Raw genomic sequence first — 18,431 nt, forward strand, 5'->3', positions numbered from 1 at the left:
CAGCCATCCTTTTTGATCTTGAAGGTCTTATGCCTCAGATTGTGTAACTACAGGATGAAGGAAGGCCACTCAACCCACACTTGGACATGATGTAAGCAAGAAATAAACTTGTAATGTATTAAGCCACTAAAATGTTGGACATGTTGGCATTAATTACCTTGATTAATATGATATCTGTTTTTCCTGTTATTTGTGAGTTCCTTGTGGATGAGGATGTTGACTAGTTATCTAGGCATTCTTAACACCAAGCAAAAGTACAATAACTAAGAAAGGCAAGTGAAGACATTTCTCATGAAATTTCAAGTAAGGGCATTTCAAGTTCTTGCACAGCTAAAGTTTTCAAGGCCCAGTGCCACATTCTCATCTTGGCTGACAATCAGATAAGAGAATTCCTATGTGGCTGCAGCTTTATCAGCTCGGGTGGGTTGCAAAGTCAGCCACTCAAGATTGGCTGCCTGTTTGTACCTTGTGTTTTCTGCTATAGTTCTCTTTTCCCTTCTTTTGTGCTGTGGAAATATATTAGCAGAGCACTCAGATTTCATGTTCAAGGTTAGAATACAGTTATTCCTGCTTTATGTTTCTTCATTCACTCCATCTCTGATTCTGAAAAGGGAGGGAATAGTCAGGTCCATCTTCCCTCTGAGAGTCTGGTCTGACCACCAGCCTCATGACAAATGTTTGTGATGGACTCTACCAGATAGAACTAAGGAATTGGTGAATGGAGGAGCACAGGCTGTGTGGACGTCCATATTGATTACAAATATCATAACTGATTCGAACTATATTATTTATATAAATCTCGAAGACTTCTCTAAAAATTTCAATTTCCTAGGTCAATGGCCAAAACATATAGTATTGGTTGTGGCAAGAACCAAGAGTCAAGTCAACTAAGTACCAGTTGTATAAATGTTATTTCATTTCATCCTCTAGAGCAATTCTAGGGAGCTGCATGCCTGTTTATCAGATGAGGGAAAGAGATTCACACGGGCTGGTTAAGCATGTCTAGAATCCCACATTTGCACACATCACAGGCTGTCTAGCTCTCTGTCCTTGTTGTTTCTACTCTACTGTGCTCTGTGACCTCATTTCTCAGTTTCCTTATTGAGCCTTGTTTAACTGCCCGGTGTCCTATGCGTGTCCCAGCTCCTCAGTTCCTGCTGGCATGAGCTGGTACATGTGATTTTTCTTCTCTGTCATTGTTTCCTCTTTTGAAGCAATTTGCTACATTGAGTGCACTTTCTCTTTCAGTGAGAGCGCTCCTTCCTCTCTCACTACACTGGGGTATGGTCACCCCAGAAAACTTCTACTGTTATTCTTGTTGGAAGACAAAAATTTGAGACTGTTGCATATTTTTCTTCCCACTAAGACTGAGAAAGAATTATCTCAAGTGAACTAAATCCTGTGGTCATGAATAGATCACACTGATTGATTATCCGGGAGGTACTAGATTATTCTCAGAACAGAGTCCTTACCTCCTGTTTTTAGAAAGTCTGAATGTCTGGAGTTTCATCTAGGAAGAACAGTTAATTAAGGCTTCTTAAAGGTACTGAGACACTACAGTGAAGATCATGTTGGATTCTGCAGCTTGAAAAGAAGCCAGGTGGAGACAAAAGAGATGTTAAATACCTACTCATAGTGGGCGTGGGCTTGTATCTCTGTGCAGCTCCTCTGTGGCTTTCTGTCCTTCAGATTCATAATGTGCCTGCTGTCAAAATTCCTACTTGGCATGATAATAAAGGAATACATTACAGAGTTAGGAAGACTCGATTTCCAATCCCAGCTCAGTCACTCATTAGCTCACTAGTTGTGTATCTTGGGCAAGTCAATTCACTTTTTAATCGTCTCAGTTGTCTCACATGTATGTAATTAGTATGTGGAATAACCATAATGCTTGGGGTATAATCAAGGTGCAGCAGTTTTTCTGCCTCCTCCTCCTCGTCTTATACTGTTCTTTTGAACTTTTTTTTTTATTGGAGATGCTTTTTTTTTTATTGGAGAAGGGCTTTTCTATGCCGCTATACAAAAGCTCAGGAGTCTCCATGGCTTTTCTGTTCACTCTCAGAAAACCTGTGTCTACTTTAAATAAAGGAATACGAAATGAACAATAAAACACACTAGTAATTCTGGAACAACAAGTCCAGCCCAGACGTTAATCATGACTTTAATCTTCATTCAAATATAAGACTTCCCCTGCCTGGGGAAGACCTACATTTCATGGCCACCTGCCTTCAGGGAAGAGAGTGTGATGACGTGACATTTCTTTCTTGTCCCAGCATTTACTCCTTTCCCTTGTTGGCTAGCAGAGGTTTTGCCCTTGCCAGGGTGAAAATTTATAGAGCGTGGAGGGCAAAAGAGGATACAAGAAAGTTCTTATGCGTCTGACAACTGGTGTTCTCCTTCTCTGGCTCCTTGCTTTTGAGGTCTGGCAGAGTTTAGAGCCCCCTTGTATTTCTCTCTCAAAAGACACTTTCATGAGCTATTTGGGAATTCCTTTTGCTTAGATCCTTTTTTGCAAAATCCTTAACCTCCAAGGAGGATCCCTAGCTGTTACCCACTTTTATCTCCTACCTGCTGGGGCCCACTTACCTCTCTAGTTTTAAAAAATGGTCTATGGTAGGCAGAATCCCAAAATGACCATAAATAAACTTTACCTTTGTATAATTCCCTCCCCTTGAAAGTGAGTGGAATCTTAGACTATGATGAGATATGACTTCTGTGATTGTTACACTACATGGCAAAAAAGATCTGCACATGCAACTAATGTTAATTCATTAGTTGACTTTGTACTTAAGTATAGGTTACTTTTGCAATCACTTGACTTTGAGTTAAACAAAAGGGAGATTATTCAAGTTAGCTGCATCTAATCACACAAACCCTTTAAATCTGGGCCTAGAGGTCAGAGACAGAGGAAGTCATATATTTGAAGTGTGAGAGGGATTTTCTGTTGCTGGTTTTTAAGATGGATGAGGCCATGTGGTAAGTAATGTGGGTGGCATTTAGGAGCTAAGAGCAGCCCCAGCTGATAGCTAGCAAGGAAACAAGGACTTTCATTCTAGAGCAGCAAGTAACTGAATTTGGCCAACAACCTGAATGAGCTTGGGAGCAGATTCTTCCCTGGGGCCTCTGGAAAGGAATGCAGCTCAGCTGGTACCTTGATTATAGCTCCTTAAGGCCCTGAACAGAAAACTGAGTTATGCTGTGCCTGGACTTCTGACCTGCAGAAATGTAAGCTAGTAAATGAATGGCATTTTAAAGCACTAAGTTTGTGATATTTTGTTACACAGCATTGGAAAACTAATACAGTGCCTAAGAGGAGCCTGTGCTGCCTCTTTTATGAATACCACTATTGTTGGGTGCCTGGAAAATACATATCCTTTGCACTGACAAAACCTGCAAATGCACAGCTTTACTAATGCACTGAACTTCAGAAAGCACTAAATCGACTTGCCAGGTTGTGTTCCCTGTCCTCCACTATTTAGAGGACAAGGGTCATATTTCAGTACACTGAGTATCCAGGAGACACATATTAGCCTTCCTGAGTGATTCATACAAAGACCTTCCTCATCACTGAACTTGAGTCTGCATGCTTGAGTGAGTAAGGGAAACTGGTCTGCCAATTCTCTCTGTTCCCTGTAGGGACTTTGAGGAACTTCCCCAGGAGTCCCTGACTCATCTTTTGTTCTTCCAGGGATTAGAAAAAGTCAGTGTGGCAAGCTCTATGAGGGCACAGAAATGAAGAGAGGATGGGTTAGGGTTTTGACTTTTCACCAGTCCACATGTCTTTAGAAAACTTGGAAGTCTTCTCATAGACAGCCTGGTTTTATTTCTGTCTTTTCTAAATCCCCTGGCTTCGTGAATAATGCCCCACAAATGACTAGAGTAAACCAGTCTTGGAAAATGGCTGGCAGTGAGGGAGGCCACTTGTTAAATTGACCCTGGTTTCCCAGATGGTCTCAAATGGTTACTCTTGGCAGTCTAGGGATGTTTCTTGGGTGGGGAAAGGAGGTAGTCAGAACATAGCTTTTTCTAGATCAGTGGTTCTCAAACTCTGGCCTGCATCAGAATCACCTGAAGGCTTATTAAAACAGAAATTACTGGGCCTCACTCCCAGAGTTTCTGATTCAGTGGGTCTGGTGTGGGGTCTGATAATTTACATTTCTAATAAGTTGCTAAATTATTAATGCTGCTAGTCTGGAGGCTACATTTTGAATATCATTTCTCTGTAGATATATTTCAAAGGAAATGTTCTTTTTCCATATTCTAACCTTTTTTCATATCTGTGATTTGCCTATAGAAGCCAATCCATGTGGAAATAGTTCTCAAAAATTTCCTTTTATATCCAGCATTTTGTCTGGCATCTAACTTTGGCATGTACACCTGTTGTGTCTTGGTGCCTTCCTCAAAACTTAATTTTAACATCTTGTTTTCGGTAAAAAGTGGAAAACAGTAACAACTTTTTGGGCAGATTGTGATCATTAAATAAGTTGGTATATAGAGAAGAAATACATGTTGGCACCCTTATCTGTGCTTCCCAGCCCAACTGCTTGATGAATTTGGGGTGGGATCTGAGAGTTTAAAGACCACTGGACACAATAATTAATTTTTGAAGGAATTGATCTTGGGAGGGTACCTACCCTCAGTTCTTTTGAGAAGGCATTAAGAGGATATGGGAAGTAGATGTTTTACTGATTTCTCAGTGGCCTGCAGCTTGTGAAATAACAAACCTGATCCTGAAAACTGACTGTAAAGTTATTAAAAAAATTATTTGGATCATATATCCTTAATCCCAAAAGAATTCCCAAGAGAATCTCCCAAAGGACAATACTTAATGCATGCACTGTCCTCTGAGCCCACAGGCTTCTCACATAGCTGTGAAGAGTCCAGCACTTAGCTGAGGCCTCAGTGGCTATGACATGGCTTCAAACAAGCCATCTGCAAAATATCTAGAAAGACAAGTGTGTACCATCTTCTTTCTTTCTGGTCTCTAATTTATTGGCAGAGAAATGTTAAGTGGATTTTTTTTTAAAGCATCACCATATTGCAGAAACAGATTGAAGGAAGATGGATTTGGGGGAATAGAATTTGCTACAGGAGAGAATCCAGGTCCTGAGAATGAAGGCATGTGACTGAGGCTACAGCCCATGCAATCTCCCTGAATAAAGTGAAAGCTTCTTAACTATGAAGAGCCATAACACAAGCACCATTTCTTGAGCAGTTACTTTGTGCAAAATCCTGTGCTACATGCTTTTTATAAATTGTTTAACTTTTAAGAAATGCATGAGTTAATTACTATTATTATTCCAGTTTTACAAGTAGGGCAATACACATAGTCTTTTTAAGGTTGCACAGCTATGAAGTGGTGAAGTCAGAATTTGAAACTGTGGTTAGTCAGACTCCAAGTTGTAGAAAACTTAAAATGAGATCAAGCATTATTGTTCAAATTTACTAACCCCATGTTATGAACTCAATTGTGTTCTGCACAAACTAACATGTGGAAGCCCTAACCCTCAATGTGACTGTCAGCCTTTAAAAAGGCAATTAATATTAAAGAGGTCATAAAGGTGGGGAATTAATCAAATATGATGGTATCCTCATAAAAAGAGGAAGAGACACTCGGAATTCACATGCATAGATTGAAAACCCTTCGAGGACACAACAAGAAGGTGGCCATCTACAATCCAAGAAGACAGGCCTCAGGGGAAACTAAACCTGCTGATACCTTGAACTTGGACTTCCAGTCTCCAGCCTCTACAAGAGTGAGCAAATACATATTTTTTGTTTAAGCCAACCACTCTGTGGTATTTCATTATGGCAGCCCTAGCAAACTAGTGTACCATGCCACCTTGATGGGTGGAGTGTACTTTGCTATCCCTTGACTTTGAGTTTGGTGATAGAATAGTCTTTGGTTGGTGGAATGTTAGTAGACTTGATATATCGAGTAGAGACTTAAAAAACATCTGGGTAGTTTGACTTGCTCTCTTATGCCTGTGACTGTGAGAAGAACATACTCTGCCTAGGCGGTTCAAGGAAAATGAGAGACACATGGAGTATAGCCTTGCAGCTTGAAGTAGAGGTACCTGGCTGAACCCAGCCTATGTCAGGCAACTCACAGATGCAGTGGTTTGAAGCCAAGCTGCCCGCAACTGGCCCCTCTACCCATGACAGTAAATGATCATTGTCTTAAGCTCCTGAGCTTGGGGGTGTTCTGTTACACAGCATTACTGTGGCAGTAGCTAACTGATCATTAATCAAAGGTCGGAATAGGAAACTTTACAATGTTTCTGCACAATAATTTATCTGGCCATTCATTAGAGAGAAGGTGGATAAGTAATACCTCTAATAATTCTTCCAACAATTCAAATTAGGAGGAGAAGTTACATTTCTCTAAAAGTATAAATAAAGTGGATTGAACTATTATTTATATCTCTTCCAGGACAATATTTGAGAAAAAGAAAGAGAAGAGGATGGACTTTTTAGACTCAGCTATACTGCTGAGTTCAAATGTCTTGGAACTTAGTAACTGTGAGTGACCTGGCACAAGTTATAATGCCTCATTAAAATTCAGTTTTTCTATCTGTAAAATGGAGATGCTAATAATATTATCCTTTTTACCCGCATTGATCCTGATTCCCTAATTGGAAAATTCTGACTCAGAGTGTCTACTTATGGTCAAGAAATCTTGAAGGGACAGAGGTAGGGTATGTTTGAGAAACACAAACTTTTAGGGAATTGATTTGGTATCCAGGTATGTGGAGATATTTAGCCCAGAGGAACCAGCAGTACAGGATGAGGCTGCTTTTCTTGCTGCCCTGTGTTGATTTTAGTTTTGAATCCTTAGTATGCAGCCTGAGGGAGAAGATTGTAATCCCAGACCTTCAGAGATGGAAGAGCCTACCTGGGTATTATAGAGTGTAGGAGTTTTCTCAATCTTGATTGACTTGAAAGCTCTAGATCAACAAGTTGGGGTCCTGATTAATAATTCAGATTCCATGTTTCAGAAGTTCTTTGTGTTGTGACCTGGGAAAAATTACTTAGTGTTTTTTTTTGAGTGTTTGTTTCTTGATTTGTAGAAAGAGGTTAATAGTACTGTGTCCCTTACAGTGTAAAGATTTCTGTAATTATTAAAATCACATTAAACCAAGGCTACTATAAAGCTTTTAGTACAGCATCAAGCTGCCAAAGAGTCCTCACAAATATAATTTTGAAATATTTCATTTATTCACTCCTATCCCCTCCTTTTGCAGATAAGTAAACTGAGGTTCCCTGAGGCAAGCTGACCTTCCCAAAGTCACAGGACTCTAAATGTCATAGCTAAGACTAGAAAATCTTTGCAAATGACAGCTACATAATGAAGAGACATTCTCACCTGTTCACATTTTAAGATGCATGTGTATCCTGGAGGCCCAGGAAAGAAGGCTAGAATTATACATTATCAATATTGAAAATGATCCAGCATCTAGCCTGTCACTATTGCAAGAATACTCTCTATAGTTTCTAACGGTAGCTTGGGTTCACCTGTTTTACCACCAGTGACAGGATTCTCATTACCTACTGTGTCAACACATTCCATCTTGAACAGCTTGTTAGAAAACTGTTCTTTATATTGAGCCTTAATACAACTTCCACTTCTGAAATGACACAGAATGAATGAATGAATTAAATGAATCTAATGCTTCTTTTTAATTTTTTTACAGCATGGCCTTTCAATATTTGAAGACAGCTCTTTTGTCTCATGCTCTCATCAATTATTCCATCCATAAATTGTTTAGGTCAATTTAGGTTGAGTTTTCCATTTATTACCACTAAAAGAATCCTGATACACACTATTCAGTACACACTTGCTGAATAGTGTGTATTGAACCGTGTGTGTCAGGATTCAATACACACTTATTCAGCAAGTGTGTATTGAACAGTGTGTATCAGGAGACTTCTAGTGGTAATTCATGGAAAACTCAAATTGACCTAAATAATTTATTCATTAATTTATCCACTCATTCATTCATCTATTTGGCAAATTCTTACTGAGTACATTTTATGTTTCAGACATGTTCTGGATGCTGAGGATAGAACAGTAAATAAAACAGTCTGTAGCCACGAGGAGCTTGCCTTCTAGTGTGTGAAGATAGAGAAACAACAAATTAATGTGTTCATCTCAATGAATACATATGAAATATTTCAGGTGATAAGTGATATGGAAAAAACTAAGCAGAATGAAGGGCACAGAGAATGCCAAGGAGTAGGGATATGGGAGTGTGAAGTATTTAACTGAAAATTTAAGAGGCAGGGCCCAATTTATTTCTTCATCTTCTTTCATCTGTGATTCTCTCAGGTCTGCTTTGTGCTAGACTGGCTTTCCTGATGGGAGCAATTTGGCTGCCAGTGGACCAGGGCTATGTGGACCAGGCTATTTTCTCATTTATGTCAAGGAAGTTAGGTGTTAGTTTGTACAAGCTAACAGGAATTCTGAGCTTCACTTTGAAAAAACCATCCCTGAACTCTGTGTCTAGGGGGAATATCATTCACTGATTATCTTTGCCCTTGACATATTCTCACACAAACTTATAGAGGGATATGTCTGATATAGTTTGGCTCTGTGTCCCCACCCAAATCTTATCTTGAATTGTACACCCATAATTCCCACGTGTTTTGAGAGGGACACAGTAGGAGATCATTTGAATCATGGGGGCGGTTTCCCCCATACTGTTCTCATGGTAGTTAATAAGTCTCATGAGATCTGATGGGTTTATCAGGGGTTTCCACTTTTGCTTCTTCCTCATTTTCTCTTGCTGCCACCATGTAAGAAGTGCCTTTCACCTCTCGCCATGATTCTGAGGCCTCCCCAGCCACGTGGAACTGTAAGCCCAATTAAACCTCTTTTTCTCCCAGACTTGGGTATTTTATCAGCAGCATGAAAATGGACTAATACAGTAAATTGGTACCAGTAGAGTGCGGCATTGCTGAAAAGAAACCCGAAAATGTGGAAGCGACTTTGGAACTGGGTAATAGGCAGGGTTGGAATAGTTTGGAGGGCTCAGGAGAAGACAGGAAAATGTGGGAAACGTTGGAACTTCCTAGAATCTTGTTGAATGGCTTTGACAAAAATGCAATAGTGATATGAACAATAAGGTCCAGACTGAGGTGGTCTCAGATGGAGATGATGAACTTGTTGGGAACTGGAACAATGGTGACTCTTGTTATGTTTTAGCAAAGACACTGGTAGCATTTTGCCCCTGCCCTAGAGATTTGTGAAACTTTGAACTTGAGAGAGATGATTTAGGGTATCTGGTGGAAGAAATTTCTAAGCAGCAAAGCATGCAAGAGGTGACTTTGGTGCTGTTAAAGGCATTCAGTTTTAAAAGGGAAACAGAGCATAAAACTTTAGAAAATTTGCAGCCTGACAATGCAATAGAATAGAAAATATTATTTTCTGAGTTGAAATTCAAGCCAGCTGCTGAAATTTGCACAAGTAACGAGGAGCTCAATTTTAATCCCCAAGACAATGGAGAAAATGTCTCCAAGACATGTCAGAGGTCTTCACAGCAGCCCCTCCCATCACAAGCCCAGAGGCTGAGGAGGAAAGTGGTTTTGTGGGCCGGCCCCAGGGTCCCTGTGCTGTGTGCCACCTAAGGACTTGGTGCCCTGCATCCCAGCAGCTCAAGCTGTGGCTGAAAGGGGCCAGTGTAGAGCTTGGGCTGTGGCTTCAGAGGGTGCAAGCCCCAAGTCTTGGCAGCTTCTATGTGGGTGTTGAGCCTGAGAGTGTACAGAAGTCAAGGATTGGGGTTTGGGAAGCTCTGCCTAGATTTCAGAAGATGTATGGAAATGCCTGGATGCCCAGGCATAGTTGCTGCAGAGGTGGGGCTCTCATGGAGAACCTCCACTAGGGCAGTGAGAAAGGGAAAAGTGGGGTCAGAGCCCCCACACAGAGTCCCTACTGAGGTACAACCTAGTGGAGCTGTGAGAAGAGGGCCACCGTCCTCCAGACCCCAGAATGGTAGATCCAATGACGGCTTGCACCATGTGCCTGGAAAAGCTGCAGACATGCAGCACCAGTCCACAAAGCAGCTAGGAGGGAGGCTGTACCCTGAAGAGCCACGGGGCAGAGCTGCCCAAGACCATGGTAACCCATCTATTGCATTAGAGTGGCCTGGATATGAGACATGGAGTCAAAGGAGATCATTTTGAAGCATTAAGATTTGACTGCCCTGCTGGATTTCGGACTTGCCTGGGCACTATAACCCCCTTTGTTTTGGCTATTTTCTCCCATTTTATATCTAGGAAGTAACTAGCTTGCTTTTGATTTTACAGGCTTATAGGCAGAGGAAATTTGCCTTGTCTCTGATGAGACTTTGGACTGTGGATTTTTGGGTTAATGCTGAAATGAGTTAAGACTTTGGGGGACTCTTGGGAAGGCATGATTGGTTTTGAAATGTGAGGACATGAGATTTGGAGGGGTCAGGGGCAGAATCATATGGTTTGACTCTGTGTCCCCACCCAAATCTCATTTTGAATTGTACTCCCGTAATTCCCACGTTTTGGGAGAGACACGGTGGGAGAGAATTTGAATCACGGGGGCAGTTTCCCCCATACTGTTCTTGTGGTAGTGAACAAGTCTCGCCAGATCTGATGGTTTTATCAGGTGTTTCTCCTTTCGCATCTTCCTCATTTTCTCTTGTTACCACCAAGTAAAAAGTGCCTTTCACCTCCTGCCATGATTCTGAGGCCTCCCCAGCCGTGGGGAACTGTAAGTCCAATTAAACCTCTTTTTCTTCCCAGTTTCAGATATGTCTTTATCAGCAGTGTGAAAATGAACTAATACAGTGTCTATGCCTAAAATTGGAAGTGTGCTCAAAGTCATCCAAAGCATATGACTGGCAGACAACAGGGAAGGGTGGACTCTATGAACAGAAGGCAACTATGTTATCCATTACAGATACTATATCGAGGCACTCAGGGCTTACAAAGATAAATAAAACATGGCCCCTGACCTTAAGAGGGGTTGCAACTTAATGGTGAGAAACTGATTAATAGATTAATTCTATAACAGGGATAATAATTCAAGTTGGTCCAAAATAATCATCAGTCTCATGGTGGAGGTATGGAAATAGGAATTGTAGAAGAGTCGTTCTAAAATAGTCAGTATTCCAGATGTCCATGTTCATGTCCTTGCTTTTTACTTCCTCATCAGAAACAACCTTACACATGCAAGTTAAAGTGCTCTTTAATTTGAGGGGAGCATATTACACTACTCCATGTGACTTGCTTTAGCCAGTGGAATATCAGCAGACCTGAGGCCAGTAGAGGCTGGAAAGATGCTTGCTCATTTGGGCTTCTTCCTTTATTCCACCACCACCTTGAGAATAATGTGCCTGGGTTAGCTTGCTTGTCGCAGGGGAGAGAAGAGAAACAAATGGACAGAATCACCCCAGCTGAACCACCTCCATGGAATCTAGCCTCAGTCAGCTGACCCCAGTCAACATCCAGATACATGAGCTAAATAAGTGCTCATTTAGAGTACTCTAAGGTTTTGTAGTTGTTTGTTATGCAGCATTATTGTGATGTTAGATGACAGACACAGGCTTGAAGTACAGTGTTCGTTGAGATAGAAAGTGTTCTAAATTATTTTAGTTCCCATTTAACATAGCAGAAGTAGGTCTGGTGGACTAGGTCATAAAATTTTATGCATGGGAGGTCACAGGAAATCCGGAAGAGACAGGGAGGAAAATTTGCTCTTTCTAGTTATAGCAGATGTGGGAAGAAGAAGGAAGATGGAAAGGGGGCTAGAGGAATCAAATGAATGGGGATGGAATTGGCATCCCTGAATTACCTTTAGTTCCTTTAGTGGCATGAAAAGAACTCAGGAATGGAGAGGGGATGTGCCAAGAGGAGGGACTTACCATGGGGACAGCCACTTGCCTGTGGGGACAGGGAAGATGACCCTATAGCAAGTATGGACTTAGACATGGCAGAGACTTTGAGTATCTCTGAGAGGCATCAGGGAGAGTCCAAGGGAGGAATAGTACCTCCAGCTCTTGAAGAAACAGAGAGGCTAGTCACACCAGCCAGGGACATCATAGCAGCTTCTGGCTGAATGCTTGGGGTGGGACTGACCTCCCCTGAGGGAATACACTCTAGAGCACAGCCTAGCCCTATCTCTTCGCAGCCTAAGCCAGAAGAGAGTCATAGGGCACCGGGTCAATTCAAGGACACTAGATTCCCTTCTCTACAGCCCACCCACCTGATAATACACTCAGGGGGATGAGATAGAGCCTATGAGAAGAGCTTCAGAAATCTCAAGAGAGTTGGTCATAGAATTTTGTGCATGGGAGGTCACTGCAAATCCGGAAAAACCAGGGAGGAAAATCCACTCTGTCTAGTTCTGGCAGATGTGGAAGGAGGGAGGGAGATGGAAATGGGGATAAAGGAATCCAATGGCTAGAGCTGTGGTTGGGATGGAGTTGGCAACCCTGAATTACCTTTGGTTTTCCAGTGGCATGAACATAACTCAGGAAGGGAGAGGAGGTATGCTGAGAGGAGAGACTTGCCATGGGGACAGCCACTTGCCTGTAGGGAGAGGCGAGGTGACCCTACCAAAAGTGTAGATTTAGACATGGCAGAGACTCTGAGGATCTCTGAGGATTTAGCTTAATTCAACGGTCTTTACATTTAGAATCAGATCCAAGAATCACAGCTTAAACTAAATTTAGTTTTCTTATTTTACTCACCTGGGGGATGCTTGTGAGGAAGAACATACCAGTTACAGAACAAACGAAGAAACAACATTGTCTTTGTAGACAAAAAAAGTAATGTGGATGGATTTTCTATCCTGCCATGATCCCCATGTCATAAAGTATGAAGTAATGGCAAGCTTCTGCTTGATGAGGAAGCGATAGAGACAGTATCTGACATAGAAGGAAAGGGACAAGGTGAGGGTAGGAGTCCTGAAAATTGCTCTCTAATTACAAGTTGACTCTTACAGGATCAGTAGCAGGTCCCAGATACAGAACCAAAGCAAAGGAGGATTTGAGAGGGAAGAAGTGGCATATGCAAAGGGCTGAGGTAGAGAGAGAACACTTGTAATTTTTCTAGCTGACCTTGTAGGATTTCTAGTTTCCTCTTAGCTAGGGCACTCCAGGGTGGAATGAATTTTGGCAACCTGGGAGGAAGGAAGGCAGCTGTGTGTGTGCTCCCTAAAGCAGAAACTTCCTCTCCCCTCTCTTCCCTCCTATCATTCCAACATATCATGTGAATTCTCAGGGATTTTGCTTTACTTGTAAGAAATGTAGGAGTGTGGGGCAGAAGAGGGCTGGCAAATCGTATTCTCTGAGAATATGGCAGTATGCAAGGTACTTCACACATTATTTGTTTTATTCTCATAACAGCCTTCCCATACTTTCATTATTTCTGTTCCATCAGCACACTCACTTGGCTCTTATATTCAGAATATAACCAGGATCAAACCATTTCTTATTTCCTTACTTGCCTGTTGATCCAAGCCACAACTATCTCTCACTTGGACTGCTTTAATAGTCTCCTAACTGGTGTCCCTACTTCCACCCTTGACTCCCTGCTCTCCACCCAGTGGCCAAAGTGATTCATGAAAAACACTGAGGTCTGATCATATCACTTCTCTGTCCAATGCCATCCAATGGTTTGCCACACTCTGCAGTAAACCTGCCATTCTTATTGTGGTCTATGAAGCCTTCCACGGTCTGGCTATATACATTTCTGTTTCCCAATCTCCTCTTCCATCTTTCCCCTCCATTCTACTTACTTTTGTCACTTTGACTTCCTTGGGGTTTCTTGTCACTGTTCCTTAAACATGACAAGCACAATGGAACCTCAGGCTCTTTGCATTTGTTTCCTCTTTATGGTATGTTCTTTCCTCAGACATCTATGTGGCTGTCTCCCTCCTTTCCTCCAGGTTGTCGTAAGAGAGGTCTTACTGGTCCAGTTTTACCCTACTGTCTTCATGCTTTGTTCTTTCTCTCCTGTATTATTTTTTTCTGCATAGCACTTATCACCACTGACATAAACTGCTTTTTGTTTATTCTCCCTCTAAAATGCATGCTCCGTGAAGACAGGGACTTTGTGTTTTGATGTTGTTTGTTTGTTTTGTTTTGTCTTCAGTACCTAAAACATTGCTTGGCTTGCATAGGCACTCAATAAATATTTGCTGCATGTGGCTCAAGGAGTTTAAGCAACTTGTCCAGGGTTATAAAGTTAATAAACAGTAAAACTAGAATTTGGACCCAAGCTCTGCTGGCATTGAAGATCGCGCCCTTTGTAATTTATTTTCTCTGCCCCCTGCCTACTACATAGATATCAGGACTAATACGACAGACCAAATTGTTTCTTGTGGCTCTGATTTCTTTAAAGAAATATGCTCAATAAAGAAACATGAGGGATAATGAAAAAAATTACTACTTTTGGCAATCCTGGACATTAAAGGAATGCATAGCTTCAATTGCTTCTCTATAATAAGATATTGCAAGGGTTTTCAATTTCGTTTTCCATGTTTCTATCTGTTCAAGAATCCTTAATTAAATTTAATTTCACCTGGTATTTTTCCTTTACCTAAAAAAAGGGAGTCAACCATAAAATCAACCATAAAACTGGCTACAACAGTTTCTGCCATGACTGGAAAAGCAGAGAGAAGATAGCATCTGATGCACACAGCCAGTGGGTACTGTGTTCTCAGGGATGTTATGAAAATGACAATCCCTTTGGCCTTCTGCTCTAGCCTAGGAAGCCTGGGCATGCTGGTACCATACTTCCCTGGGCTCACTCCCACTCTTGCTTTCTGGCTTATACTCACATCACCCTATGAAAGTGGCTATAAAGGTCAACTGGCTTTGGGTGTACCTCTTATATTTTTGTTGAAGATTGTATTTTCCAAAGTTGGCTGCATATATATATATATGTGTGTGTATATATATATATGTATATATATATGTATATATATGTATATATATGTATATACATATGTATATATATATATGTGTGTGTATATATATATATATCCCATTCCTAATGACCTTTTACAGTGTGACGTGGACATGCCTCCACTGCGCAGTTTCTTTCTTTGAATCTGGATAGGCCAGTGACTATGGTGGAAAGGATGCTATGAGACTCTGAGGTTGTCATAGTGGTGATACAAGTTCTGCCTGGTTCTCTTGGGGCACCTAGCCAACATGCTGTAAGAAAACCTAGCAGCCATGTGAAAGGCTATGTGTGGTAGTTTCAGTCGCAGTGGAGGGCTCAGCCACCAGCCAGCATCAGCTGCCACGTTGAAAGGATGAGAATGTTCCTAGCCTTTGAGCTGCTCCAACTAATGTCATGTGGAGCAGAGATGAGTTATCTTTGACACCTCTGCCCAAATTTCAGATTCATGAGAAAAATAAAGGTTATCATTATTTTAAGCCATTAAGTTTTTAAGCCATAATGTTGAGATCAACATAGCATAGAGCTATGTAGAGAGTACATCTTAAGTGAATGTGGGGTAAATGGATAGATTAATAAATTAACCTTTTTTTCTATGTGAATTAAGGCAAACTCGATGCCTATTTCTTACCAATTTCACAAATAGCACGGCCATTAGCACAGTGACTATTTTGTAGAGAAGTTTTTTTAGGACGCAAAGAACTGGACTGAAGGAAAAAAACTTACCTTAGGAATGGGGGCCAGTTATTCAGGCCTCCATTTCAGTAAGTCACTGATTATAGCCCAGGGTGGTGGTAGGTCAGCTGCAGGTCAGCCTATGTCATTTCTTCAGAGGAGGGGGCAGGGGTCAGTGAGTCACAAGCAGCCAGTACTCACATCATCCATGGATGGGGGCACTGGCTCGGGAAAGGATGCAGGGAGGAACCCCAACAGCTCCCATTACAAAAATCAGTTATGAATTAACTCATAGGATACTTTCCATCCTCCTTCTTCCCTTCGACTTTCTAACGCCCCCTCCTACCACCAAAGGAATTCTCCTCTCTTACTTCCCCTCAGGGGAATGGGCTGTGAACTCAAAGTCCCTACCCAGCTAGTAATAAGATTAAAGAGGCAAAAATAGACTATATTTTGGAAAGGAAAAAACCCAAATTTGTCTTCATATTTAATGTTTTTTATTTGTGCCAGTAATTTGTCATTTTAAGAATCAGTGTTTGAATGCCCACATAAAGTTAGGAGTGTTGACAATTAGAACTTTTTAAAGTGGCGGTAGGACAAGGACAGTCCTTTAGAGCTTAGGCCTGTGTCCATGAGTGCATAAACTGGAAGCCATACAATGGGTGTTGAGGTTAGAATATTAGTTGGAGTAATTATCCTTAGTGAAGTAATTTCTCTTTTATTACACAAAGTTAATGTTGCACTTGAAAATGATGTCTTCTTTCCCCAGTTATGCCACAGTCAACCTCCAACTGATGAATGGATAGTAACAAACAGAGCAAAAATATCATTAGATAGGTAGAGTAAAAATATCACCAAATAGAAAAAGAAGAGTAAGCATCACTGAGAAGCACAGATAAATGGCAGGATCCCAGGAAAGACCACTGTGTCATTTAGATTCTCCTGGAAGCAGGTGCTGATACAGAGTTAGGAGTGCAAAAGACTTATTGGGGTTGGAGTGCAAAGCCTGTGACAGAGTGTGGAGGAGGGAGGGAAACTCTGACTATAGTGCTGATCTCATAAAGCCTTGACCAACCCCAAAATAGCCCCAGGGCAAGGATTATCCACTGGAGGAGTCCTGCATAGGACTGAAATGTCCAAGTCCTAGAACACCCGCCATAGCTGGGGGCTGCCCTGGAAGAGTACAGCCTTCCTTGAAACCGAGGTGAAATCAGAGGACTAGACAGCTAGAAGCCATCAGATAACTGCAGTCCTTGCAGCTGAAAGGAAAGCCCTTTCTCGAAGTGAGGGAGCTGAGCTATGTACCTTCACTGCTGCCACAATCTCCAAACGGCGGCAAATTTTCATAACTGGAAGGGCCTGGTGAGAGTAAGAAGCTCACTCAGCATTGAGCTCTAAAGAAGCCTTTGCCCTCTGGCAGCCGCCCTGCTGCGCTGCTCCCCTTCCGTTGTAGCTAGTTCCTGCCAATGAGGAAGTAAGGGCCCCAATCTGGACTCTGAGAGCAAAAGGCTGAGTTTGTCAGGAATCCTGGCCAATGTTTCACTTGACACATTGTGCGCATTGAAGCAGGCCAGGACCAAGCTGCCTGGTGAGGAGTGAGGACAGAACCAGGCCCTTCTCTTCTTCTCATCCTCATCCTCTTATGCTCACTCATTATCAAGGAAACTCTAGTAGACAGAAATGTCCAGTGTATTCATTTTGCCCACTGGATTTAGCTATTTCACTGGCATTGGATGGCGTGCTTCCACAGGACAGAGGATCAAGGGGCTCCGAAAGCTCTAAAAGCAGTGCGACTGCAATGCCAGAGACAGGGTTGGCAGGAGACAGCCATGCTCACAACCTTTCATTTCCCAACTTGTTCACTTGGGATTGCATACTATGAAACAATCACGGGGTTAGATGTGTCTGGACACCTTCAGTCCTGTAGGATTTGTCTGAGAAATGCTTTGATGACTTCCTGCTGACTGCTGAGATCAACATACTTTTTCTCTCTTAAGTTGCAGAAGCACAGGGAAGGCTGGGTGAAAAATCCTGTCCCAGTTGTAGGCCAAAAGAATTATCCGTCCTGGTTTATCTTTTTAAAAATGCCCATGCTATTTTCTAGCAAAACAGAAGGAAAAATGGCAGCTGAGGCTACTGTAGCGTAGGAGGAAAGTGCTGGTCATTTGAAATCAAAAGGCTGCATCTGAGTGTGGGAATTACAGTTTCTGGCCATGGGGATTTGGGCAAGTTTTAAAATTCCCCGGTATCTGTTTTTTTCTATATATAAATTAAGGCATGTTTTGAGAACTCCTGCTATGGTTTGAATGTCCCCTCAGAAACTCACGTTGAAAATCCCCAACATGGCAGTGTTAAAAGCTGGGGCCTTTAAGAAGTGATTGGGGTAGAACCCTCATATATGGATTAATTCATTCATGGATAATGAATTAATGGATTGATGGTTTATCATTAGAGTGGCAGTAGTGGTTTTATAAGAGGAGGGAGACCTGATCTAGTGTATTAACACACTCAACTCTCATGCCATGTGATGCTGTTCATCACCTTGGGACTCTGCAGAGTCCTACCCAACAAGAAGGCTATCACCACCAGATGTGTCTCTTTGACCTTCGACTTCCCAGCCTCCAGCACTGTAAGAAATACATTTTGTTTCTTTATAAATTACCCAGTTTAAGGTACTCTGTTACAAGCAACCAAAATTGATTAGGACACTCTCCTTTCTTTTCTCTTTCCCTCTCTTTTCTGTCAACGCTTCCTTCCTTCTTTCCTTCCTTCCTTCCTTCTTTCCTTTTTCCTTCCTTCCCTCCTCACCTTCTTCC

Source organism: Pan paniscus, chromosome 2, assembly GCF_029289425.2.
Source record: "Pan paniscus chromosome 2, NHGRI_mPanPan1-v2.0_pri, whole genome shotgun sequence".
Classification (NCBI taxonomy): domain Eukaryota; kingdom Metazoa; phylum Chordata; class Mammalia; order Primates; family Hominidae; genus Pan; species Pan paniscus.